The sequence below is a fragment of the Rousettus aegyptiacus genome, unplaced genomic scaffold (assembly GCF_014176215.1).
Source record: "Rousettus aegyptiacus isolate mRouAeg1 unplaced genomic scaffold, mRouAeg1.p scaffold_m13_p_15, whole genome shotgun sequence".
Lineage (NCBI taxonomy): Eukaryota > Metazoa > Chordata > Mammalia > Chiroptera > Pteropodidae > Rousettus > Rousettus aegyptiacus.
In genome coordinates this window covers 31,442,605-31,470,530 of record NW_023416290.1, presented here as the reverse complement: position 1 = coordinate 31,470,530, position 27,926 = coordinate 31,442,605, and the positions used below count along the sequence as shown (strand labels likewise).

Here is a 27,926-nt window from a genome sequence, read left to right as displayed (position 1 = left end):
CATTTTCTTTTTTCCTGCTGTTCATCTAATGTCGCCTTTAAAGAGCAGCGTAATGGCTAAGGGTAGCAGGAAGAGAAAGGACAGGGAGAAAGCAGGAGCCTGCAGAACTTCTAAACTCAGACTTTTTTACATAAGTCATTTAGAAATGACTAGAGATTTATATAAAGTTCTTTCTTACAAGAAACCAAGCTGATTTTAGGTAAATTCATTTTTCCATAATCATCTTCACTGAATAAAAGCATTGTAGAGCTGGACGGGGTCCTACAATTTCTAGTCCAAATCTCTCATTTTACAGAAGGACATTGAAGCCCTGACATGCTAAGGGACTTGTTCAAGATAAAAAAATTAGTTTTTACCAGAGCCTGAATTGCATTCTATACTTTCTTTGTGCTGGAGTCTATTATTTTCAGTTCGCTATATTTCCTCCCAGAACTGAGAGTTTTTTCCCTCCTTCCCTTTTTTGCTTCCTCTCTTTTTCCTTTTTTCATTCTATTTTTTTTCTTTTTCAGATGCTGCTGCCAGCTGTGTTTTCTGTGGAGGAAATGGCTCGCCTGAATGCCTCACTTTGGACACTAGAACTTTGACTGTATGAATCTAGTGAGGCATAGGAGTCTATTTATATTAATACCTGGAAAGGTATTATGTTATACTATATTATATAAAGGTAACAAATGGGGTATGCTGGGGATGACTGAACTCCCACAGTGGAATCAGAATGTAGGTAGATTACCCCAGGGGTAACCCAAGCTTGATGATTTGTGACAATCATAAATACCACCCAGTGGTGGTGTGGGATTCCTGTCCACTTCCTAACTTCCTGGTGTGGCCAAGAAACCATCTCAGTTCTGGTTGGATGCAGGCATCTTTTCTTATACATCCACATCCTGTCATGTGGCCTGTGTTGTTTTTGTCCCAAACCACTCTGTGGGACTGTCGATTGCTTGTGTCTTGTTCTTAGTAGAGAATTCTCAGTTCCCTTCTGCCATTGCTCCAAGTTCATTTTCAGTCCGAGCCGACATTAATGGAATATAAAGAAGGCCAATGCCCCTCAACACGTTCAGTGAAAATGCCGGCTTCCTGCTGACCACGGTAGTCAAAAGGCTGTCTTCCCCAAAGCTGAGGGGCTTGCCCTCGGCTCCAACCTGAGCTGCTGTGCTCTGCTCCACTGCCTCTGGGTTCTGCCCTATGTTCTCTGCTGTACCCTGTCATGGGGAAGGAGCTTCACCCTTGCTTAATCTGGTAAAAAGAGTAACTTAGAGATTTCAGCCAAACAGCAATTGCTCCTTTTTGTCTTTAATGCAGAGGCTATTATAACTCCCAGACAGTGGAACTCCACTCAGCAATCTTTTTGGCTCCCAAAGTTCTCCCTTTTACCATTTACCTTTCAAACTTTCACTGTCACCATAGGACATGCAAGTGGGCTTCAATTACCCCAAACAATGCTGGTTCGTGGGTATGGAAGGGGAAATGGTCATAGATGATCACATAACACAATTGGGATTCCTCAGGGGTCCTCAAACAAGTAGGGAGATGAGTGTGTCTTCCAGTGTTTGTGCTTTGGATTGAATTTCAGTTTCACAAACATTCATTTGATTAGTGAGACTGTACTTTTTGCAAATCACAAAATAAAACCAAACCCAAAACAAAACACTGGTCCCAAGAGGGAAGTGGTATGTCCAGTATGGAAAAGATGACTTGACAGGAAGTGAGAGGTGGAGCTTGTATTCCATGTGTAATGTGGCACCGAATGCCATGAGGTGGCACAGGATATCTGGCTTTTGACCTGTCATGGTTCTCTCTCCTTTTATTTCCTCTTACCTCTCACCTCTTTTCTCCTTTTCCTCTTCTTCTGCATAGCCCCTCTCATGTACTCATCGTTCTACCCAGACGGTTAGCTAACCTCCAAAAATGTGTCCTCTCCTTTCCACGTAGTAGGAACATAACTGGGAGGAAGCAAGCCAGACAGAGATTGCATTTTCTGCCCTTGCTTGAATACAGGTTCCCAAAGGTGGGATGTGACAGAGAAATGTCTGTCATTTCAGGGTGGGATTCAGGGGAGTGGGTATGCCTTCTCTGGTGCTCCTTTCCTCTTCCACAAGCTTGAAGTGAAAGACTCTGGGGCTTTGGTGAAGTAGTTTCCACATTTGCCTATTCTTTGGAACCAGGAGGAAAGGTCTAAAAAAAATTTAGCTGCCCATTCATATGCTAATTAAATTGGTCTGGGGTGTGGTGGGGCAGCAGGAGTTTTAAAAGTTTCCTAAGTATTCTAGAGGATCACTAGGCAGAGAACTGCTGCTCTGGTGGGGTAGTGGGGCCATGAGAAGGAAATCATCATGGGGAAGAAAGCTACCCTCTGGCCAGGAACATTCAAGTTGGAATGTTACTTAAGAGAGAAAGAAATCTTTATTTTATTAAAACCCTGGAAATTTAATTCATTATAGCAGCTAAGTTATCCTAATATATATACCTTTTTGATGAGCACAGGGCGAGTGGCTCCCTACACCTTCCGGAGGTTTTATGCTGTTGGGTTAAACTGTCTCACTAATGGGTGTCTGGGGTGCCGGTGGGATGCAGAGTTGCCCTTCAGCTCCAGCGGTCCTAGGTGCTACTTCTGAGACCTTGAGAACTTTGAATCAGGAGCACCCCCATCAGTGGTAATCTCGCACATGGAGATAATTATTGTTTTATTTGGTAATCCAAATAGATGGTAATCCCCTCGGGTTTGCATTTGTTCTGTGATTATACTAGGTTTTATAATTCTGTTTACTGATATCCAGCACTCAGGGTGACAACTTCTGCACTGTGGGTTGGTAATATGATATCACATTCAATTTTTCCAAGTTTTCTGATACCACTCAGTGGGAGAAAGAATTGTTGGTGTTAAATTGCAGAATGTTTCTCACCTAATTGTCTCTAAACTGCAGGGTATGCATTTGATTTCTTTGATTGATTTCTTTTGTGTATATATTTTTCCAACATCTTGAATAATTTAGGGAGCAATCCTTGGTTTGTGTCTAATTTGTTGTCTAGCAATTATGCATTCTTCTGAAGGGGCATATTTTACTCAAGTGTCTGAAAGTAGGAAAGAACTGCTTTGTAACAAGACTCATTGTTACATGAACTTGGGCATGTGTGGTCATTTATGTTTCGGGAAATCTAGTGCTAATGTTCAGGTCAACTTGTGTTCTACAAGGCAAGTATCCTATTTCCTGACATCAATATTGATGGATTAATAAGTCTTCTATTTGCTCTAAGCTCTTTCTCTCATGTTAGTTGAAAGCAATATTGAAATGAAAAATAGTACTTGCTGGAGCTCCTGAACCAAAGTAAAAACTTGGTCATAAGGAGGAAGTAGGATCAGTTCTGGAGTGGAAGTGGACTGTGGTGAGGGAGGAAGCAGACGTAATACAGATACTCTATGGTTATTCTTGGACAGGTTGAGAACTGTCCCTAGTGGGTGGTAGGTAATCCACCCTCAAGCGGGCAAAGGGACTCATCTGTACCAAACTGTGTGCTTTCCTCTCTGATGCCTTGAGGCAGGACTCCCCAGCCAAGAGGTTAGGATGTTACCTGCTAGATTTGGAAGCCACCATGCTGTCCTTCCTGTCACTGGAGACTTCCCTCTCTGTCATCCTCTTCTCTTGAGAGTTTTCCCAGAATTACCAGTGGGAAGGGGGGCAGGGTGAGGAATTGGTCTTCCTTTCTCTTCCTCACCAGGGAACTTAGTTGGCAGCCCTCCCTGGAGGTTTAGGTTCTTGTCAAGGATCCCCTCCTCAAGTTGATCTCACGCCTTTGGTCAGGACAAAAATGCATCTTGTCAATGACCTCCAGCCAAAGACCACCAGGAACACACCTGTGGTTGAACAAGTTGGGTTTATTGCTTATTGTAATGAGGGTGACACACACCATGGTGAACCATGGAGAAACTCCATTAAAGGGTGTTAGGAAGAAGCTACTATAGGATTTGGGTTTGTGTTTGATGATTTGGGGAGGGTTCAAGAATATCATGATTGGATACTTTCAGGAAGAAAGTAGAGGTAATTCTATGTTTGAGTATCTTAGCATGTCTTCTCTAGAGGGTTAGGATGAATGAATCAAGGCTGGAGCTATAATTGGTAAAGACGAGGGGTCACTGATTAGCAGAATGGGAGATGTTTGGTCATTTTTTGTGATTTAGACAATGTTCATATTTTTGTGTGTGCTCAGATATGATTATAGAGTGGTCTTGTGTTTGCTTTGATCTATCATAGCCATAGAGTGGCCTTTAGATGCTGGCCGCTCTATGAAATCATTTATATTTAACAGGCCTAGCTCTGCATGCCAATGCCAGCTTCTAACAACACCAAGCTCTAGCAGTTAGAACCAGCCCAATTCCTGGATGCCAGGTGCTGTTTTTTTTTTTGTTCTCAATCTGGTACATCTTTTGCAGCCATCCTGATCATTAAGAATAAAATAGTTCTGAACTCCTGATGTGCTAGTAATTAGCCACTGCCATGAGCCTTCTGAGGACTCTCTCATGCCCCTGCCTCCTTGCTCCTCATCCAAACTTTACAATCACCTGATTAGTGCAGAGCAGGGAACCTTATGGGTCGTGGTCTAGTTCAATAGCTAGCATTTATTCTGATGAGTCTGTGTCTGTGTGGTACCTGTTGCTAACATTTGGACTGTCACTCCAGCTTTTGGACTGTAGTTCTTAACATAAAGACTGAGAAAAGGCAGGAAGGCAGAAGAAAGAGAGAGAGAGGCAGAGAAGGAAGAAACAAGAGGCAAAAGAGAAGGTGAGGGTAACTGAGGGAGAAGGTAGCAGGAAAGGAGAAAAAATATCTAGAAAATGATGCAGAAATGAGGCCCCAAAGTGAACTTACTAAAGACTAAAAACCAGAAAGAAAGAAGCGAGGAGGAAGGAAGGAACAGGAAAAGGGAATAGAGAACAAGAGCAAAATTTAGGCCAAGGCACCAACCACAAGGCTCTTACAGAGTACTGCTGTTCAGTTTGCCATCAGCTAGAGCTTGAAAAACACTCATTTAGTTAAAAAGAAGTTTGGGTTGGAGTTAGATTGAATTTGACAGGGTAGCCAGTAAGGGAAAGAAGGAAATGGAGCTCTTCGTTCTAATGGCCCTTGTGGCACAGCGTTACAGAAGCTTGTTATAACTCACAGCTTGGCGCCTTCGCTGCTTTTCTTTCTGTTTCATCTCATGAAGCTCCTTTGAATCACAACTTGCACAGGTTCCCACACAGGTATGAAAAACCTCAATGTCTTTGAGTTATGATGAAAAAAAGCATGCGTTTCCCTGCCAAGTCTCCCAGAGAAAGCAGTGTGAACAGATGGTGGAAGAAGCTGCACACAGAGCCTTGATTAACCTCACCGTGATGTGAGTGGGAAGCACACACAAGGCCTTTCCTCTCTTTCTTGTGAAGAACTTCTACAAATAGCCCCTGGAACACAGAGTAGGGTGGAGGCGTGTGCCATCTCTTTCCTCTGAAGTTGTGCTTCTTTGAATCGGCAGCCTAACCACTGTTGCTGTGAACACAGAGGGATAGCTGAAGGCATCAACGAGAAGGCAAGAGCAGGTAAGCATGAAGCGGAGGCAACAGTGCGTTGGCAGATGGAGGCTGGGTCCTGGAAGCTGGAATGTGGGTCACCCCGTCCTGAATTCTCATTGCAGTTCCATGAGTCCTGGTTCTCTGGGGCATCTCTGGTAGCCAGAGTCTTCCTGGACACTTCCAGTGTCCAGCTGCTTGAGGAGGAAGCATGCATTTGTGAGATTTGGACCTGGGTAAAATAAGTAAGATATTCATGAAGTGACTTTCCCATTAAATCCCTTCAGATATCGTTTCCCTAGAGAAATGAAAGTCCCATGTCACAGACACTTTCAGAAAAGCCACCATCAGCTCTGGGTCTTCTTTGTGTGTATGTGTTCTATCTCAGGGAAATAACTGTTGGATAAGTTCTTTTGGTGGGGTGGGGGCTTCCTTTGTCTGGGCATTGGAGAATGCAATTTGTCTAAATAGGTTGTGCTTATTCTCACTTTTCTGCCATCCCTAGGCTGTTCCGTGAGTAGGGGCTCGTAGAACATGCCATCTAGCTGGGCAGAAATGACACGTCCCTGCTACATTAGACTCATTCAGGTTGCAAAGGAAAGAAGCTTTCCCAGAGTGTTCTGGGGTTTATTCTGAGGATGCTCAGGGAACTAAGACAAATGGAAAATTATGTTAATCGCTGCACTGCCAAACTCACAAAACACAGGAACGGTATCTGAGAATTAGATAATGGTTCAGGATATGACATGACTTATCTCATTATTCATTCCCCAGCTAGTATGTCATGTTATAGTGTCTCATCTATTTCTGTCTAAGCTTTTATTCTCTGATATTACTAACTTGCTCAATCTCTACCTGCTAGGTTTGGTTTATTCGCGGCTTCTGCTTACTGTTTTTTTTTTTCAAAGGGAGTTTTCTGCTTCTGTTGCCCCTACGTCTGTTTTTTTCTCTGCATGTTTCACGTTCAGACTTCCTAAGAGAGTAACTCTGGACAGTCAGCATCCAGGATGGGATAGTACCAATGAGCTGACCTTTGGGTCTGGTCCCCTTCCCAGAGCACTGGCCAACCCACAGGTAGTTAATTGTCTTTAGGTCAGATGCTAATCCTTGGTCCAATCAGCTGTGGCTGCCATAGCAGGGCTACCTAGTGTAACACATCAATCCTGTTGAGGGTCAGCACAGTAAAGAGTCTTAGAAAATGCTTGTGTGGGCTGCTTGGTACTCAGAAATAATAGAAGACAGCAAATAAGTGTCCTATTAGTAAAACATGCCATGAGTGCTCTAGACCAGTCCAGGAGCATCTGAGATCGTTATGGTGTGGGGTGGACATTTCTCTGCTTTCAACCTCAAGGATAAACTTCTTAGGATGGCATAAGGTCTTTATGAGATCAGGCCCCTGTTTACTTTTTCCAGCTTCATTCGTAGCTCCATAGGCCTCATGTTTCAACCACTGGATCTCCCTGCAGCCCAGCATGATTGTGCCATGTTCATTCAGAAGCATCTAGGAGGAACCCTTATGCTTCTTGAATTTTGAGATAAAGAGTCATTTCTTTTCTGAAACTCTACCTTTCCTCAGACATTCAATACCTTTCTTTCAGCCCTTTGTACTGGCCTCTGTTGTAGCACTTAGAGCTGTGGGTTGTAATTACTGGTGGCATGCCTGCCTTGCTCACCAGACTGTGAGGAAAGAGACTGATTGTGATTTATTCAATTTTGTATCCCAGCAAATGGTCCAGTGTTTGGTACCTACTACTGTTGCTAGGACTAGCTCCTGTTTATTGAATCATTACTCTGTTCCATGCCCTGTTCCAAGTGTTTTATGTGTACTTACCGATTTAATCCTCTCGACAATTTTCTAGGTAGAAGTCATAATGATCCCCATTCTATGTTTTGGGGAATTGAAGCACAGACAAATTGAGAAACTTACCTAAGGTCATGTAGCTAATAACTGGTGGAGTCGAGATTCAAATTAGGCAACTTATTGTAGTCTGTGCTTTGCCTACTGAACTATATGGCCTCTTGGCAATAAATCTTGTAGAGTAATTAATAGGCTTCTACTTGTGTTGAGGAAATAAAGTAACCAATGATGGTATTTTGAGGAGAAGAAAAGGCAGGGGGAAGGCACTCTAGGCGAGGGAAATTAGGCATGCAAAAACACACCCACAGAATAGCAAGTACCAGCCTTGGAAGACAGATTATATGATGGATTATATGATGGACACTTCCAAATGACAAGATAAGGAGTTAGACTTTTGAGAAAGAAAGTGACATGATTAAAAAGTTTTAAGACAATCTGGATTTAGAGTATAGGATAGTTTGAAACGGGGAGAGAACAAGTGGGGTGGGGGGTGGTCCAAATTGGAAGCCAGTGAAATAGTGGAAGGAGGCAGTATCATGATGAGGTGACAAATGTGTCCTGCAATCAGATGAATGAGGGGTTTGAGGACTAATTTTGTCACCTGATTGCTGTGTTACCTCTCTTAATCTCCAAGCCTCTGTTCCAAAATGTGAGAGGCAGGAATTGTTGCTCATCAGTTTACTGTAAGGATTGAGTGTGTGTTTGGCACAGAACCTGATCTTATTTTTCTTCTTTAGTCTTGACTGGTGATTTTGTGGTAGCACTGACAAGAAATAGCACAGGAAAATGACACTCAATAGAACTCCTTGATTGATGGGTGCTGGGAAGTTAGGGCAAGGAAGGGACAGTGTGTGGTCAGTGTAGGTGGTCACATCAGGGAGCCTGGGTTCTGGGTCTGGTTTTGTCACTAAGTACTTTGGACACATCACTCATCCACATAGAACGATCTCAGTTCCTCCCTTGGAATGTAAAAGTGTTGGGCTAACAATTGCACATTTTCTTTCCAGCTCTAAATGCTACAGTAACATAGCCAGAAGGTTTGGAATCTGGATAACTGGGATAATAAAAAAGATGCCCAAGCTCTGCCTTCCCCTTCAAAGAGACTTCCCTGCTCCCTCCACTTTTTATCCTTTGTTTTTCCTCTGAGTTGGAAATATTATTGCTTCCTTTTGTTTTGGGAAAATGACTCAAAAATCTCAGCCATCAATGGAAGGTTTCGCTACTAGAGCAGAGGGTGAGTCAGAGATGAGCTTTTTCCTGGAATCCTCTCAGGGCCCGATCCTGACCTGAGCCTCTCCATTTATTTCTTTAGGGAGAAGAAGCAGGTGGCTTCTCAAACAATTTATTCTTTTTTTCCCCTTCCTTCAGGAATGGACCATGCTCTTCTTGGTCAGTCTTCACAGCTAGTTTGTGATGATGCTCCTCAGATGTGTTTCCCCCTGGAGATTCCAGCTGGGTGTCCTCAAAGAGAAAGAAAGCAGGGCCTGTACCTGGCAAGATGCACATGCAGTCCCCTGCTAGTAAATGTTTTCACATTGTGAATATTTCTTTGCCTTGATTAGATTTTGCTGTGGGTGAAAGGAAATGTGTGAACTGTTGCTGAAGCCTCTAGTAAGCAAATTTCCATGGCAGCTCTCAGAGGGTCGAGTCCCTCTCCAAAAGAGAGTACTTGATTTTAATTAACAAAGGGCAAAGAGGTCCTTTCTGTGCTTTTCCTTGTGGAAACTTCAGATAAATCTCTCCAGTCCTTCAGGTGCCATATGGAGCTGGGGGGAAGGTCATTGACTTCTGTAATAGTACCACACCCTAGACACAGGGTATTGGTGATATGGAGCAATAAAAGAATGTTGGTTCTTAATAAAAAAGATTAAGATAATGAATACTAGGTATTCATTAAGTGTCTACTGATTATTCTATCTGCCAGTGATGGCAAATTCCACTCTTTCAGAGTTCTGGGTTGAGTGTCTAGACTGGATGTCTACTTAACAGGCAAATGAATCATAGCATTCTTTGAACTGATGACCAAAGATATGGGTGCAATCAACCACCACATTAAGTATTTCAAGAATCAAAGCTTCTGTGAGGAAGCAGAGGTAATAATTATTCACCTTTGTTCTATAAAAGATCAGCTCGATGTGTGAAATTTACCATAATGCAGTTGAAAAAATTGGGAAAATTTTTGCCCTCAAGTCCTGGAAAGTGAAACTCTGACTCAGAAGGATGTCCAAAATTATTTCTAGTTTACTAATTTTCTCTTCTGATATATCCACTCTGCAGCCAAATACGACCATCGACTTACTATATGTTTTGGCTTTTATATTTTTCCATTTTGGAAGTTCATTTCTTTCTCAAATGTGCCTTATCACTTTGTATAGTTTTCTATTCCTTGTATATATTTTCATGTTTGTCATTTCTTTCAACATGATCAAAACAGTTTAAAAAAAAAATCTGGGTCTGATAATTCTAGTATCTGAAATATGCATGGGACTATTTTTGTGGTCTATGATTTCTGATTGTTCTTGTTTGTGTTAAGGTTCTCTTGCTTTCTTATATGCCTGGTAATCTTTGACTGCTGATTGGCTATTCATTGTTCTTGAAAAATTATTTGTGAGGGTTCTCGAGACCTAGGATGGATATGCCTTTTCATGAGATGAGCTATTAGTTGAAACATCTCAGAATAAGTTCAAAATTTGAGAACTACTGGCTCACAATTCAAATTTTATAGACCAAAGTGCAAATTTTTTGAGATGGCTGGCCATTGGCCATAAAATACTCAAGAATAGATGCTCTTCTTTCCCTTTTTTCTTTCCCCTTTTGTTTATCACTAAAATAGTCCTCTTTTGAAGTTTCCAGAAGTTCTGAGGATGGGGGGATGACAAGATCTGGTTAATCTTGACTTGAGAGTACATAGGCTGTTGGGCCTCAGCTCAATGTAGGAAGGATCTTCCAAGACCTCTTACCCTTGGGCTTGAGCCCAAATCTTGTCTCTCTATGTCTGCTGGTGGCAACCTGAGCATAGGCACTTGTATTACTGGCAAATGTCCTGAGTCAAAAGTGATTTTGTAGATCTCGTTTTTGGCTTACCTTTATGGTTGCAGGGTTTCATCAAAAAATTGGCCTGGAAGTTCCTCATGTTTTTTCAGGTCTTCAGTGTTTTTATAGTTTTATAATTTTATCCATAATTTTTATTTCATTTCAGCTAGAAGGTTGATCTGTGTAAACTAGTTTACTTTTTTCTAGGTACTAGAAGGCCACAGTAGTCATTCAAAATGCAAGTTTATGCAATTTAATCCTCATTGCCTATTACAATCGTTCTTAAAACAGCTTACTTGTTAAAAATTGTTTACTTCCAGTTGGACCCTAGGCTACACATTGATAAACTTCTAGGATAAATTTGAACTGCTTAGCATGGAACATAAGGTCTCTTCTTACCTCTCCAGAACTAGTGTCTTCTACCCACCTCTTCTTACTTCCACACTGTGCTCCAACAATATGAATAGGCTTAGATGTACCTTTTCACGCTTCTACACTCACTGTGAAATTGAATACCCTTTTCTCTTTGTCCCTGAGGCAAATGCTTATCCATCTTTCAAAAGCCAGCTCAGAGGTTACCTCCTTGATGAAATTTTCTTCAACTTTCCTCTCCACATGTTATAATCGAGTCTCCTTTTGATGGTATGCTTTGCACACAATTCTATGCATGCTTATCATATTATTGTATTTCCTTTTGTACTATATTTCAATCTCATTGAGGGTAGAGATTGTAATTAACTCATCTATGTTTTATCCAAACACTAATTCAGTGCCTGACACATAGTTGACTCTCAATACCTTTTTGCGCATTGGTTGAATGAATGCAGGACACATTCAGGCAATTCAGATACACAGCCCAAGCACGAAGAATACTGCCATGCCTTCAGACACTAAGCATTCAGAGTTGACAAAACTTTATAGGTTAAAGACATAGCCCTCCACAAGTTTGCCCTCACTTTAGAGACCCACTGCAAGTTTGGGAGTCCCCACACCACACTCACTTCTTAACTGGCTACACATTTAGGAGTTCACACTATGCCCTCAGGTTTGATGATTTGCTAGAACCACTCAAAGAACTCAGGAAATGCTATACATATTTATGACACAGTTTTATTATATATGTAAAAGGAGATAAATTAGAATAAGTCGAAAGAAGAGACCCATGCATTGAGGTCTGGGAGAGTCCTAAACATGAAGCTTCCATGTCCTCTCCCTGAAAAGTCAGGCTGTATGGCCAACCCAGCATGTCAATGTATGACAATACAAAAAGTATCACCAACCAACAAAGCTCAATCAAGCTTTAGTTCTAGAATTTTTACTGGAATTCCATTATGTAGGCATGATGGATTGAATCACTGGCCACATGATTGAATTCAAACTCCAGCCCTTCCTTTCCACAGAGGCCAGCTGATATTAGGTAGCCTCAGAACACCAAGCTTCTAATCACACGATTCATCTATTTGGTCAGGCTAGCCCAATCCTGAGTTATCTTATTAACACAAGGTATCTAGGGGCCCACTATGAGTCACCTCATTAACATGAACTATTAAGGCCCACCATGAATAACAAAGACACTCCTTTCACTTGGGACTTTTTAAGGACTTACAGGCTACTTTTTAAGAACTGGGAATAAAGGCCAGCCAAAGCCTTAACTGCAAGGAAATGCTTTCAATCTAAATTTGGATGTAGTTGGCTTAGGAATTCAATCTGGTGGATACAGTCCATAGCATGAAGTTCAAATGGAGACCCTAACATCTGAGAGAGAGGTGAGTTGCATGTTAACAGGTGACTTTAGCAATAGCTGCCCTTTGATTATAGGAAAAAGTTGTTCAGTGCTTGACACATTGTAGGTGTTTAATAAATATTTGTTTAATGACTGAAATGAACTGAGTATGAATTGAAACTTGATAGATGGGTAAGCCTGGACAGATGAAGAAAAGGTGAGGATGATATTCCCAGTATAAAGTTGCCAAAGACAGAGAGCAAGGACATATGTGGTAAGTTCAGGCGCGTGTCTACAGGTTCAGGTAGGGCTAGAAGGGGAAATAGGATGATTAGGAGCAGAATTTATGGATCTTTATGTGCCAGCATTAGCATATTGATTTGGTCACTTTAATAGAAACCAAGGCAGAAAATTTAGTTCTAAATCATGTAAATGTCCAAGTAAGTACATTGTCTGGAGGGGCGGTTGGCTATGCTTCACAGAGTCATCTAAGAACCCATATACCTCCATCTCGTGATGCTGTCCCCTGAGATAATGTCTACTTGGCGGATTCTGGTTCAGCTCCATCACATCTCTGTTCTGGTGCATGGAAAGAAAGAAAGAGAAAGTAGAGGCCAAGCAGTTTTTTCTTAAGATGAAAATCCAGATATTGCCTGCATTGCCTTTTTTCATATCTCATTGGATGGAAAGTAGCCACACGGGAAGCTGGGACATGTTGTCTTTAGCTGAACAGCCTCATCCCTTGGGGTGATGAAGGTTGTTTTAAAAAAATGAAAGAAAAAAAGAATGGCTAGTAGGGGAAAATAAGCAGACTTTTCCCTACCAGCCTAGAGTGTTTGGATTTTATCTCATAGCACATTGAGCCCTGGTGAGAGTTTGGAGAAGATATAATCAAGCTCAGTTCCAAATGCTTTCTAGTGCCTTATAAGTGGTTTCTGAGATTGACGATACATGTTCCTTTTTGATTTATGATAATAGTGAGATGAAATCCAAGGTGGACCAACTTTTTCATGGGAGGAGGCAACTGTTCAAAAATTTCCACAAACATTTCTACCAGTGCTTGAAATTTTACATTTACTATTATTCTTTTGGGAAGAGCATTAGGAGTCAATCTCCCTGAGCCTCTTTCTGTAGGGGGAACTGCCAGGGGGGACACATATTCTCCCACTTTTGGTGGTTCCTCTATATAGAGGGTCCTTCCTTAGAGGGACAAACCACTTTGGCCTTTCTCTCTTTGTGTTACACTTCCCTGAGAGGGAGGGTCCTACTTAAGGGATGAGCCTTTAGATAGAATGATGTCTCATTTGTTCTTGGTTATGAGGAAAGTTCTGTAGGATTGTCTCCAAAAAGGAGCCTGTCATTTTCCAGCTGTACCTGTCACTGGTGAGTGGCAGTAACAACAGACCAAAGCTATGCCTTCAGATAGAGCTTTTCATCTATATTGAAGATAATATTTTCATCTTCATCTGCCAGACTCCTGTGTATACCTCTGAACTGTTTCAGAACTCTTGTGGTGAACAGGGATGCTATTTATTAGCCCCTCAAAACCCAACATGTATGCATAGAGGCTGTTCCTAGTAATTGGAAGAACTCTACTCATCCCTCCTGCCCCTGAGAATCAGAGTCTGACACAACAGGAGAGAATGCAGTTGGCTCATCAGCAAACACTTTAACAACTCATCAAGTGCATAAACCATTTCCTCTGAAAAATTAAATTAATGCAAGAGAGCAGGAAGGAAGAAAGAGGAAAGCAAGAGAGAAAGGGGGCTCAGAAGGGGGGGAGCTGAATTAGTGAATCAGGGTTGATTTCCTGGAATAGCTTAGGGCATGGTGCAGGTTTTACATTTTTTTTTTTTAACAATTTTTCCTTGCTTCCAGACTGACAAAGCTTAGTTTTATGTTTTTCCTATCCTGTGAGTCCAGAATTTATCACAACGTACCAATCAATTTCATAAACTTCTTTTAAAGGAATAACCTATGAGTGTAATTTTCCATTCTGCTTTCCAGTGTGCTTGGATCCCTCAGGGAAGCTCAGAAGGCTGTGGAGATGTTCAGCACATCTCTTTCATGGAGTCCAGCTGCAGGGACTCCCTCATCTCTGATGGCCAGTGATAGCTTACTTCCCTCTGCCTGCCTTGAGGAGCTTCTGAATCCACTCCAGGGTCAGGCTCTTCCTCTATAGCCCTTCCTTCAGAATTCCAAGAGCAAGAAATTACCAACTGCTAACCCATAATCCAATCCCAGCTATTAGACAGAGAACCTATACTTCCAATTCTGCAGCAGTGAGACAGACTGAGTAGTCATCCAACTCAGATGACCTGAAGGAAGGATGAGAATGAAACTGTAAGTCAGAGAGGCAGGAATGTGAAGGCAGGATAAGGAGCTCAGAGGGTTTTATTTATTACACTGGGAACATCAGGCCTTGAGACAATGACTACTTAAAATTCAAGAATGATTAGCTTGTGTGGCCTCTAGGTAAGACTGAGTATAATTAAATAGACACAATAAGATGATTCCTAATCCTGGGTACAGGTAATAGAAATCTCCACTTGGATGTCTAATAAGTTCTTCAAAATTAAAACATTCAAAATAGAACTCTTGACTTTATTCTCTTCCAATCAAACTTGTTCTTTCCCAACCTCGCCCTCTTATTTAGTGACACCACCATTTACTACAATTTACCAATTTAGTGATGCAACTCAGTTCTCATCTTCTGAACACACTATGCCCGTGAACTATTCTTCATCAAGCCCTGTGATTCTCCTCTAAAAATGTCTAAAAAATTCTACCACTCCTCGCTATGGCTTCCACCTGGACAAGTCACCTCCCTCCATCACCTGGACTATTGTGACAACTCTTAACTCATTTTCTCATCCTACTCCTGTGCTTTTAAGAGTAAACGTCAAAGAGCTCTCCTAACTACTGGGCTCACTCACAATAGTTTAACTACAGTCAGAATAAAATCCAGACTTCTTAGGTAGCCTGCAAGACCTTAAGTGTGCCAGCCCTTGTTTTCCACCACACCATGCTTCTCTGTTTATTGAAGCTCCAAACTCATTTCCACCTCTGCTTGGAAATCTCCCCTAGATCTTTGTATGAATAGCTTCTTAATATCATTCTGTAGTCAACAAAAATGTCACCTCCTTAGAGGACTTGTTTGCTCAGCACCCTTCTAACCCTCTGTTATTCTCTATAGTGCTTAACTTATTCTATTTTCCTCATCACTCTATCTGAAAATGTATTCATCTGTTTATGTGCTTATTCTAAGCCTCTTTTTGCTAGAACAAAGGGGAAAACTTTTGTTTGTCATTTTTACCATCTTGTCATTTTGCCTAGATACCAGTCTCTTCACCGGAATGGATATAATAGGTACTCATTAAATTGTTATTGCATGGATACATGGATATCAACTGCTAACAAGCACCTATTTTGTATCTGGCACTGAGCTAGATATGCATCCTGTTTCTTTTTTCAGCTATTGGTCAAGGATTTGGGGATCCAGACCCACCTAGTGGTTTCCTCAGCTAATGAGTTCCCTGTGAAGACAAGATGTTTGAATTCATCATGAGGTCAGTGTCAATTTGGAGGCACTTTGGGGAAAAATTGTAATTTTGAAAATTATAACACAGCCTCCTCAATTGTTGATGATCCCCTACTGTTGATAGAATTACAGTAAAATCCACTAGGCTGACATTCTCAGATTGACCATGGTGTCTTCCTCAATCACTTCATGTCTCTGGCCCCCTCTCTATCTGCACTGGACTCCCCTGAACATACCATGTCCTTGAATTGCCTTCACTTATGCCGTTCTGGCCTAAAGTATCCTTTCCCCATCTTGCCACCTCATGAGATGATATCCATCCTTTAGGAGCTAGCTCAAATGTCATATTTTTTAAATAAAGACTCTCTTGCTTTCTTCCCTCCCTAATCTGAATTAATCACTTTCTATTCCATGCTACTTTAATACTTTCTTCATCATGCTACTGCAACATGATACTGTGTTACAACCAGTTGTATCCCTTATTTTCATCTCTTATTTTATATCTCCCAAAGTGCCTAGCAGAGAATTTAGCATAGAGTATGCATTAGTTTGCTAGGCCTGCAGTAACAAAGTACCACAAACTGGGTGCCTTAAAAACAGATATTTATGTCTCACAGTTATGGAAGCTAGACAGTCAATTTCCAGGTATGAGCAGGGTTAGTTCCTTCAGAGGCTGTGAAGGAAAATCCATGCCTCTCGTCAAGCTTCTGGTGGTTTGCTGCCAACCTTTGATGTTATTTGGCTTTTAGAAGCATCACCCCAATGTCTGCCTTTACCTTTACATGGAGTTCTCCCTGTGTGTGTGTCTTTCTCCATATCCAAATTTTTCCTTTTTTTTTTTTTTTAAATATAGATATCAGTTATATTGGATTAGAGCCCACCCTAATAACTTCTTTCTAACTTGATTACATAAAAGACCCTATATTCATAAAGTCACATTCTGAGGTTCTGGGAATTAGGACTCCAACATATCTTCTATTGGGGGGGGTACAATACGATTTATAACAACTGTTTACCTCAAAATACTCATTAATGAGTCGATATGAACTGAAGTCTTTTGTGAAAAAAGCACCCATCTATTTTCTATATTATTCTCTAGGTTGGCTTTATGAAGGGCAAGGTGTGTCTGATTTACTTTTCTATTCCCAGTATGTAGCTCTGGGTATAGCATACTGTAGTTTCTCAATAAGTGAATGATTGACTATATATATTTATTCAGATACCACTTTTCTTAAGAGAAACTTGGCATAACAGAAAACTCCAAAGGCTCTAAAAAGATTGAATTCCACAAAGTGATAGCTAGGTTCATGCAAATTGGCCTAACATTTAGTATAGTATTTTTCAATGTAGCAGCAATAAGTTAAAGTATACTTTGTACCCGATGAAACACCTGTATAAATCAGGTATGGGGGCCAAGCTAAGATAATAATAGCTAACCCATATTTTCTCATTGTACCTCACAATAGTCCTTTGAGGTAGGTACCAGTATTGGTCCCATTTTGTGGATAAGGAAGCATGATGGCTGCAATATAGTTAGGTGTCAGGTTGTCCGGGGTCACGTAGCTGCTGTATGGTGAAGCCAGGATTTGAGCCCAGTCCTGAGACTAAAGCCAATGTGGTTAGCCTCCATGAAACTCTGCCTCTCTGTTCATATTTTGCATTATGTTTTGAGAGGCTCATATGTTGGAAGGGGCTTTGAAGATCATGTCAATCAACACCCCCTTCAATGCAGGAGCCCATACTCTAACCTCCAGGACCAATGATGTGCCTGTAGTATTTCTATGCTGAAATTCTGTTTTTTGTAAAATGAAGAATTGGGCTCCATAGTCTGTACTAACCTAATCCAATAATTCTATGATAATTTGAACATATCTAGGGAATGCTTTACTCTGACAGATATGATAGCAAGCTCCAAATAAAGGAAAAGTCTATAATGAATCAACATTGGTTCCCCTGCAGCTCCTACCTTTTTCTCCTTGTTTGGTTCTCTGAATAATCCCTCCTTCCTCCACATGATAGCTCTTTATAGACAACAGCTTTTTTAAAACAGTGGCTTCAAGGACTTTCCTACATTGGTTATTCTTCTCTGGATGAGTGCCATGTTGTCAGAGAAATCTATCTTAAAATACGTAAACTGGAAGGTCTGAGGAAGTTGGGTAGCTTGGTGGCTGCTACCTGAAAAGCTGTTTCTTCAGAGCAGTGGCTTCAATTCTGTATCTCTTTGAATGCTGTTAGATATGCAGAACCCCTCAAAAGGAATGTGGCCAGCCACTTTCCCTGGAGCCATGCTTAACAATGTGAGGCAACCACTGGTGGACTGGGTGCTTTTATCAGTTAGGACTCCAATATATCTTTTTTTTAGAAACATATTCAACCCATAACAAGTATTCGCCCCAGAAATACTTACTAATAAGTTGACGTGAGGCTCTGCCATGTCTCAGTTGCTTGCTGGAATTTAGTCTGCCAGAACCCTTCACGCCTACTCACTTCCTAACTCCTTTATTTCTAGCATTGATTCAGGCTTGCCTTAGGTTCACCTCTATCTTGTCAGTAACCTTGACAAGTCCCAATTGTTGTATTTCTTTAGAATATCCCCTTGCGGGGGGTCGGGACGGGGGTGTCATTCACCCTTTCTTCCTACTGCCAACTCTCTAGGCCAGACCCTGACACGTTGGTGCCAGGGTTTCCACTGGAGGCTCCATACTTTCCCATTTTCACCTTCTCTCTTTACTGTTGCCAGATTAACTCTTACAACAGAGCTCATCCTGCAACTCCTTAATCATCTGCCATATTCGTTGCCTGCTTTCGTGGTCAGAGCCTTTTTATCTAACTGACCCACCTCCCCATTGATCCACACGTGCAGGGCTCATTCCAGTCTCTGTTATGGTGAGAAGGAAGCCTCTTTCTTAATTTATATCCAGAGATCAGAGCACAGACAATTTACCCAAAACATGCTTGTTAATAAATTGATATCAACTAGAGCCCTTTTGTGACAAGCAAGCATCCATCTGTTTTCTGACAGTGAGGAAAGGACACATTTATATTCTCAGGAAGTCAAAAGGACCAAATCTGGCTGAACCACTCTAATTCTGAACATAATTCTTTTGCTTATTAAAAATTCTGGTTTGAGTCTTTAATTAAAGGAAACCATGCCTCCCAAATTAATTCCAATCCTAAAGAAATTCTTCTAATTTCACCAACTCAGAGGAAGATATTAAAGATCCTAACACCTCTCAGGTATCAATTGCAGATGGTGAGAATGAAAGGTTATTAAAAGTAAAAAAAAAAAAAAAAAAAAGCCTGATAATTAAATGGAGAAGTGAATGACACAATAGCTTTGGGTTTTTGTATGAGTTTTGTACAGGAGTATAAGGAGCAACTCCAGCTGTGTAGTAGTTGGAAGCAACCCCAGGCCTGACACTAAAGTTCCCACTTACCTGCAAGTCAGTTCCAGGAGAAAGATGTTAGATTCATTTTTCTTTTCAATAGCAAATGTATTTTTTAAATGACTTTGGGACCAATTCCTATTTCCTCAGTGAGAGTCTGTTCCCACAATGACATCTCAGGACTCCCTGGAGCATCAGAGACCAAAATTCCTAGAAGCAAATGCCTTGTATTATTTCTTACTATTGCAAGCCATTCCCAAGGCATAAGCTCTGGGCTCCTTTCTCTAGGCCCAGCTCGTGGAGAGTGAGGGCTTACAGCTGGGAATCATGGGCAACTCATTCCACAAAGTCATGGATGTGAGGGAAGTGAGAGAGTTGGTTTGTTTTTCAGAACACATCGGCCAGCCCAGTCTCCATTTTCCTTTTATCGGTGACACACATTTCCATGTCTTGCAGAAACTTTGGCAAGCTCTTGGTGTAAGGGGTGAAAATGGATGGATGACATATAGAAGCCGATACAAGAAGTACAAGAGTTTCCTTGGGATTGGAATGTACAAGAAGCACATTTATCTAATCTTAATGGTATTTGGGGCTTGAACAAAGTATACTAGTTAAAACTTTTAATTGCTAAAACAAACTCTTAAATATAGATGCTAAGTGGGATCATAACTTCATGCACAGACCAAATATTCAGTGGAATAGTTGTAATTCATTGATTTATTTGATTAACATTTATTAAGACTGGTATGTGCCAGGCATGTAGCTTAGTGCTGGAAATATACTTAGTAAATGGGAGAAATTTGATAATTATTGAATTGAATAAGTATGCGTGTGTGCGCACGTGCGCACACACACACATGCGACCGCGCACACTGTATTTACATTCACATAATTTTCTTTTGACACCTGGGGACTGTTGGCCTGAAGTACCAGCTGCAGTAGCTTGTTTTTGCTTTGACTACCTGATTTTCTTTATTTACTCCCACCCCTCCCGATTTAATTTGATGTTGCCACTATGAAAAGCTTAGAGGTTGAGAGAGAGGTGGAAAAAGAAATGTGTATTTGGTGTACGACATTTATGTGCATATCTGAGCTGTTGATTTAATGAGATGACATCCAGGTCTGCAAACTGAATGAGAAGGGAGAGAGAAGGGAATTACAAGCTGTCTGGATAATTAATAATTTGTTTAACTATCACTAGGATTCCATTTCATGCTTTTGTTTTTATAATTAAAATTATTTCACCACTGGGTTAAAACCTTATATCTTAAGTGTCACCCAGAAGCAAATTTTTGTGATTGAGTTGTTCAGGAAAGCCTTTGAAACACAAGGTTTACCAAGGAAATAATAAAATACAGGCACAATAAATACAGAGGGGCAAATCCAAGGTGGTTGATTAATGTTTAAATATTATTGAAATGTGCAGTGAAATACGGGGTAATCTAGTGGACATGGTTTATTGGTGAAAATTTTAAAACACAGGGTGTTTTAAAATAAATAAAACACAGCTTTGATTAGTGTGTGTACCTTTGGTAACGGAATACATAATCTTGAAAAAATATTGGAGTTCCATTTGAGGTACAATGGTTTAGCACAGATTTCTCATTTGAAATTAGTGTTTACTCTCAGCCAGAGAAAACTCCCAGATGTTTTTTTCTCCATTAAATCACACATTTAACTAGAAGCCGTAATGAGAGAGCACTTTGCTATTGCTCATATACGAGGCTTATACTAATATCAACTATCATTCGTTAAGGGTTTGTCTTGTGCCCAGCTCTGTGTTAAGTGCTTCGAAAACTCATTTAATTCTGAGGAAAGCCCTGTGGGTATTTTTATGCTCGTTAAAAAATTAGGAGCCTGCTACCAAATGAAGTTTATAAGTATCCTGCCCAAGGTTACTTATAACCTGGTTCCACCCGTCCGACCCTCACCCCGGTGCCCTCAGTTACCGAGCCTACCCAGTGCCGAGCGAGAGGCATTTGCGTAGGGATCTGTCTGCTCAGCCTTGCCGTGTGCGTTAACCAGGTGTAGTGTGATTGGAATTAAGCGGTGGTCACCAGCAACTAGCACCTCAGCTTCATGCTCTGTAAAATGGGGATCATAATTCCTATTACTCACAGACTTGTTGTGAGTCTTAAGTGAGACAGTGCGTAAGAAAAATGTTGCAAAGTATAAGGAGTCAATGTAAAAATTTTGCAAAGTGTAAGGAGTCAATTATACTAATGTAAATACATTTGTAAAAATCAATTATGCTAATTTTATTATGACAATAATATTAATCAGTCAATCTTCACAAAGTCAGTGGATATAGTTATTATTTCTGTTTCTCAAGTAGACAGTGTTTTACTGGCTTTTTCAAGTTTAAAAAACAGGAATGTGTGTAGGAGTAAAATCCTTTGCCCCTGATTCCTTTTCCCTGCAGCTCAAGTCAGAGGCCCAGTAGTCCCTGGAGATGGGGAGTTTTGTTTAACTGAAAAACAACTTGGCACCTGGAAAGCATTCTTTCCTTTGCCATAACTATTTAAAGCTCTGTTGTCATTGGAAGTACTTTCTTTGAGTGTTCACCGCTGAACTCCGCCCACACCCATTCTTTAATTTCTTTTTCCCCACAATAACCCTAAGGTTTTTAAAGAGGAACTGTGGGACTTTTTCTTGCCTAAAAGAGATATTTATTTTAGCTTGAAATTTCAAGTGACTAACTGTAGCTGAAAGAGAGCCATCTAGAATTCTAGACTGCTGTAGTACTGAATAAATAATAGATGGCATGTGTATGGTGATTTCTTTTATGAGTGGGCCGAGAAGAACCTTCATTCTAAGAGTCTGAGTGAGTTGTTAAGACTCTCATGGCTCAGAAGCAGGAGATAAAGTTTGAGGTACCTTTTCCTGAGACCAACAGACTTAATCAAAGAACCACCTGGAGAAACTTCTAGAAATTCATGTCTATTCTATGCCCAATTACATGGAAAGAACCATGTTAGGAACTGTAGAATGCAAAAATGAGTAAGACACAGGACTTGTTTGCAAGATGCTTTTTCACCGTTAAGAGGAAAAGGCTAAAATATAAGTACAAGTACAATTGACCTTCAAATAACAGAGGGGTTAGGGGCACTCATACAGTAAAAAATCCACGTGTAACATTTTCACAACACTTGAGCTCACTTCAAAAGCAATACGAGGTGGCTATGAAATTATTACAGTAGTACAATATGTACTACAGTTAATTTTGTGCAGTTGTGATAAAACTACATCTTTACATTTGTTTATATTTCTCTCTACTGCCAATGGTACTATGTATGGTCTGTGTTTGTGTGCATAAGTTTTAATAAATTTTTACTTTTTATAATAGATTTGTATACATTTTATCATAATTATATATATTTTATGGTAATAAGTGATAAAATAGACTAGTATCTTACATATATTTTATACATTCATGACATGCCAAACTTTTCTTGGTTTTTGATATTTCTAGTCTACGTAGTTTTTCTGTTTTATCAAATTGTTACAAATCTCCAAAAATTTTTCCAATGTATTTATTAAAAAAAGTCCACATGTAAGTGACCCCACACAGTTCAAACATGTGTTATTAAAGGGTCAACTGTAAGTATAAAATAAGGTAGACTATAACTTGTGTCATAATAAAGATACAACATGTTGTATTAAGAAGAGACCTAGATCACATCTATTGGGGGAAATAAAAAAAGAGTCAATGAAGAAGCTGGGACACTGGCAACTAAGAGAGGTTCAGCTGGCTAGAGGCTGGGTTCCTGTAGGGAAGGAGTAAGAAACAAGAGGGAAAGTTAAATAGTTCAGGCAACATTGCAGGCAGTCTTCAATATTAGGCCCTTGATAGAAACTGACAGAGGGGCTGGTCCCTAGGATTATCTCATTTTCCACATCCATTTCAGGTCCTTACCTAGAATTATATTAAATCTACATCTTTTGTGGAGTGCTTTAAGTGGATTCCTTGTATAAAAGGTGCATGACCAAAACTATTCTTCTCCTTTTGTTATTTTCCCTTTATTTGTTTTATCTACCCTTTCCAGGGCTCAACATCAGAGCCGTGGGTATGTGACAACTGCCTACAACTATTGAAGACAAAGGCACTCCTTTCTCAGTCCATTTGAAATCTCTTAATCTTGGTTGCACAGTCCTGTAATGATTGGACTAAATCAGGGCTCACTTCAAAAAAACAGAGAGGAGGTTCCTTAGACTGTTGGTTTTCAACCCTAGCTGCACATTAGAATCACTCGATGAAGTTTAAAAAATGCCGATCCTTTGGTCCCTCTCTTGGTAACCAAATCAGGAGCCCTGGGACTGGGGCTGGCTGGACATTGGCATTCAAAATTTTCCTCTGGTGAATCCAATGTATGGGGAGAGTTAGGAACCACTGTTTTAATAATTTCTGCCAGGAAACAGAAAAATTCAGCAGTCTAGGAATCCCACATTCCCCATTTTGATATCTTTTCCTGAATTTGGGGTAAAATTCAAGAGTAATCTTTCAGGTGAAGTTCCTATCCAAGTGTTGTTTACAATAACAGCCAGCAAACGGCCTTTCTGCATGGAATGACAAAGATAGCATTTGCCCAACACAGGGACCCCAGGCAGGCTAATGTCAAGATTGTGACTTATGACAAATTGCTGCCTTTTCTTCCTGAACATTTGTGTTACTACACAATGACTTCAGAATTCACAATATAACTAGCACTTCCTTCTCTCAACACATAACATTGATTAGGCAATTGAGGGAGCTGTACTCAGCTACTTGAAATAGATTTTTCTGCCCAAAGAAAGACTTTTATTTAAGCCCCACAAAATAAGAAGTCTTGTTTCTAAGAATTTGATGTCTTTTTCCTTGAATTACCTGGATAATTTTTTTATGTACTCCGTTCTGTATACTGACTTTTCCTTGGATCAAGAAATCCAGATAAAAAAATATAGAGCATCGAATATTATGTACATCCTGCACACGTGGGTTGTAAAATGAAGGGAGTACTCATCATAATACAATTCATGGGAAGAATCTGGTCCAAAGACAAAAATTGTTTTGGTTTCACCATTGTCATGTGGGAAATTATCTTGATGTAATGGTAGCCTTCAAGTACCTTATCCAGCAAGCTATTCCAAACTGAAGACTACACTTCCCAGATTTCCTCATATTCAGGTGTAGCCATGTCATTAAATCTTGGCTCATGATATATAAGCAAAACTGATATGTGATACTTTCAGGTTATAAACCTCAGATGGAAGGATAGTCCTCTCTCTTTCCCCTTCCTACTGGCTAGAATGAGGACTCCATGAAGCCATCAAGGACATACAGTTGAGGACCACTTTCATGTGATAGTGAAATATATTCTCATCTTGTTTGAACCAGTATTGTTCTGGTTCTCTGTCACAGACAACTAAACTCATATCCTAAGTAACACATAGTCCCTCAGAATCTTAAGTAACATTATAAAAATCTTCCATAGGTACTTGGTTCTAGGAAGGGGGATTGGGAAGAAAACTTGACTTGCAACATAATGACTTAATTGCCAACTTTTTGTTAAAAGTAATCTAATTTGAGTACATAACATAGCTAAGTAGAAATGGAACACAAGAAAATCAAGCAGTAAAAAGGGTCCCTGAAGCACAGGTGCAGTAGGTTAGCCACACTTGGTCATGACAGACACCTCAACTAAGTGAGAGAGATAAACACAGAAACAAACCATTCCACTGAGAAGAACAAAATGGTAGCCACATGCTATATAATTCAGGATTCTAAAAAGGAGACATCTCCATGTTTCATGCATGATTCACTAGGAATAATTTGTTTAAAATAAGACATTAGTTATGTCTATATGTTCAAAGCGTCTCCCAGAAAAGTTGGGTTTCTGAATTATGTGCATCAGTTGCTTTGCTTAAGTCATAAATTCAAAGCAAAAAGAGAAATGTGCAAGGCATTAAAATCCAGGGAGCAATTCTAGCCGGGGCCGTGAGTCCCACACCATTCGTTATCAAGTTTGGCCACCACTTGTCTCTCTAGGAGCTCCCTAAGCAATGATCCTTTTGGATATCTATTGAGGGAAGTGGCTCAGCTCCAAAATTCATAAGATTCACTTTATTTTTCCTCAGCCGCAGAGAAGGCAGTCTAATACATGGCATGTTTAGGAAAGAAAGTAATGAGCTGTCGGGATGGGCAGTTTAGAAGCAATTGACTGACTAGTTAGGATCTTCAGCCATGTTCTTGTCAAGGAGGCAAACTTTTCTGCGTCTCAGTTCTTCCAACGAACTGTGTGTTATCCTCAGGGCAGTGGGTCCAGTTCAGTCATTTGGGTCATCTAATTCACTCACATTGGCCCTGGTTTGCTAGACATGTAAGGATTGAAGACATGTTTGAGGTGTGGCCCTCCTGAGCCACCTTTCCTGCCTTGATTCCAGTACACTCAGACATTTCATGAATGCCAGGTTTAACAAAACCTGATACTGAGTTACATGAAATGAGGTGTTTAATTCCACCCAGGACTATATTTGGTGATACAGTGTGAAGTTTAAAATAACATTTTAGCACAAAAATGTGAATGTTCTTGTAAATGTCACATCTTTCCCAAGCACTTTGGTTGATTCATTGTTAAATGAAAAGCCTTAATTATATTTCTGCCACTCATTAATGCCATGGTGTAGGGATATTCAGTCTCAGAGCTTTCTTAGTGGTGATTTGTTGAGATGGCTCACAGATATCAGGATATTATAAGCAATATAGAGATGATTTAAGCGTACGAGAGGTTGTGCATGGGTTATATGCAAATCCTATGCCATTTTATATAAGGGGCTTGAGTGTCATAAGAGTTTGTATCTGTGGCAGTCCTGGCCCTAATCCCCCACAAAGGGACAGCTTTGTACACTTTGCCTCATTTCATCCTCACAAAGTAGTATTTAAAGGTAGCGAGTGTTTTCTCTACTTTTCCAAGGGAAACTAGGAGGTTGAGTATCTCAGTTACTCAGTCAGAAAGTTAGTTGGAAAGTGATGAGATATAGATTAATTTGTCCATTCATTTCATTCAGTCCTTTATTCTTCCTGCAGCTGGAGTCTACACTTTTATGAGCAATTACTTGTATGTGCAGAGAAACATGTAGATTCTTTATTTTCTGGGACTTTATTTATTAGGACTTCTCACTCTGTGGCACAGGGTGAATTGCAGAGGTGCACAAATACTGAGGCCGTCTATGCTCCAGGCAGCTGGGCAGGGGCAGGGGCACCCTTGCCAGTCACCTTGTCTGCTTTCCCCCATGTTTCATGCAAGCATTATCATTTTCTCTGTGTGCCATCATGTGAAAACAGTTGGAAGTCATGCTGTAAACTGATCTTTCTCTTGAGACCACCCTGCTGGTGAAAAAGGTGGGGAGGGTGGGTGAAGTGCGCTTATGCTTCCTAATTTATGGTGTAATAATATAGCAGTCTTTTCCAGTTTAATTTGCCTCTTTCAAGTTAGCTCAGTGTCTTTCATGTGAATGCTCAGATCTTCAGCATTTCTCCCATTCTCCCTTTTTCACTCCATGATGGCTCCCAGTGTGGTTTGTTAGCCCACGTATTTTGGATCCTTGCTGGATTTGGTTGAAACGTTGTGGCCTGCTTGTTCCTGTGTACCAGCTCTGTACTCACCGTGTCCACTGCTAGTGTCACTGGTCCTGTCTGTCTCTGGGTCACGTGCTTGTATCAGCGGTTGCTGACTACGAGCCCTTCTTTTGCCTTCAGTCTTAAGGTCTCTGCCTTTGAGAGTCTCGTCTTCTCTACTCCAGGCTTTTTCAGTCTTCTTCACCTCTTTTAACCTCTGAGCTCTCCGCTCCCCAAGTGCATATGGGAACTTCTGAAATGCCTGTACATTGTGTACCAGCCATGAAAAACCACCAGTGCTATCTCAGGCTATCTATCCAGACTCCTCCCCTTATTACCCTCAGACTCAGCCAACCTGGGCCCCTACCCCAGGGCCCTGCACTTTGGCTATGTGCCCCTTCCCACTGGCTGTGCCCCTTCCCACCAGCCAGGAGTCCATGGAGCCAAGAGAATGTGCTCTTTTTCTAGATTACACATTGGGGACCCTGAAATTCCCCATGCAAACAGCTCTGAGGCTGCTTCCAGGGCTTTGCATACTTTTTCCCAGACGGCCAATGTATTTGTACCTCGGCCCAGGGAGGCCAAGGGGCAACAGATTGGAGGGTCTGTGGAAATGTGCGTGACCCCCATTGTGGTGCAAAATGGAGCCAGGAATGGGAACAAAAAGGGAATCAGGTCAGGGGTCTCCAGTTGACCTCTTCTCCTGGAACCACACCTGCTTTTCCCTTTGCCAAGGTACACCCCTGCAATTATGCCGAACTGGATGCAGTGCCCTGCCAGATGTGAGAATGCTCTGAGAGCTTGCAGAACTCCCCCTCCCCCAGCTGTTCTCAAGAAGCTGGCCACTCATTCCGGTGCTCTGGTTTCTCCATATGTGTCTGAACATTTCCACTATCACTAGCAAACTCCTATTTTTGCCCCAGGATTTTTTGCCTGGTGGTTATGGATGTGGTGGTGGAGGGGGAGAGTGACCAGGAAGTGTCTGACTTTTTTTCTTCGTATTCTTTTTTCCCCTCTGCACACTAGAAACCTCTCCACTACTTCTCAGAGTGGCTCGAAGTAAAACATGACAGTCAGACTTCAAAATTTCGCCTTTGATACCTAAAGGAAATTGTGTGGAATCTTACTTCCTCCAAAATATGACATCAAGCAGTGCTACTTTAACAATTTGACATTGGTACAATATCCAAGTATAGATCAGTGGGCTCATTTCATTGAACAAGGTCTAGATTAGTTTGGTTGTCCTCAA

General features: G+C 40.8%; 1 long non-coding RNA gene across 1 annotated transcript in view; it reads left to right on the top strand.

Annotated features, from left to right (window-relative positions):
* LOC107517282 overlaps window positions 1–20,795 on the top strand; it is a 29,928-nt gene extending 9,133 nt beyond the window's left edge. Inside the window, exons 3-5 of the long non-coding RNA XR_004954707.1 lie at window positions 510–636; window positions 5,509–5,572; window positions 15,632–20,795. This is a non-coding gene — a long non-coding RNA (uncharacterized LOC107517282). The remainder of the gene's footprint in view (window positions 1–509; window positions 637–5,508; window positions 5,573–15,631) is intronic.
* Window positions 20,796–27,926: the final 7,131 nt, after the last annotated feature.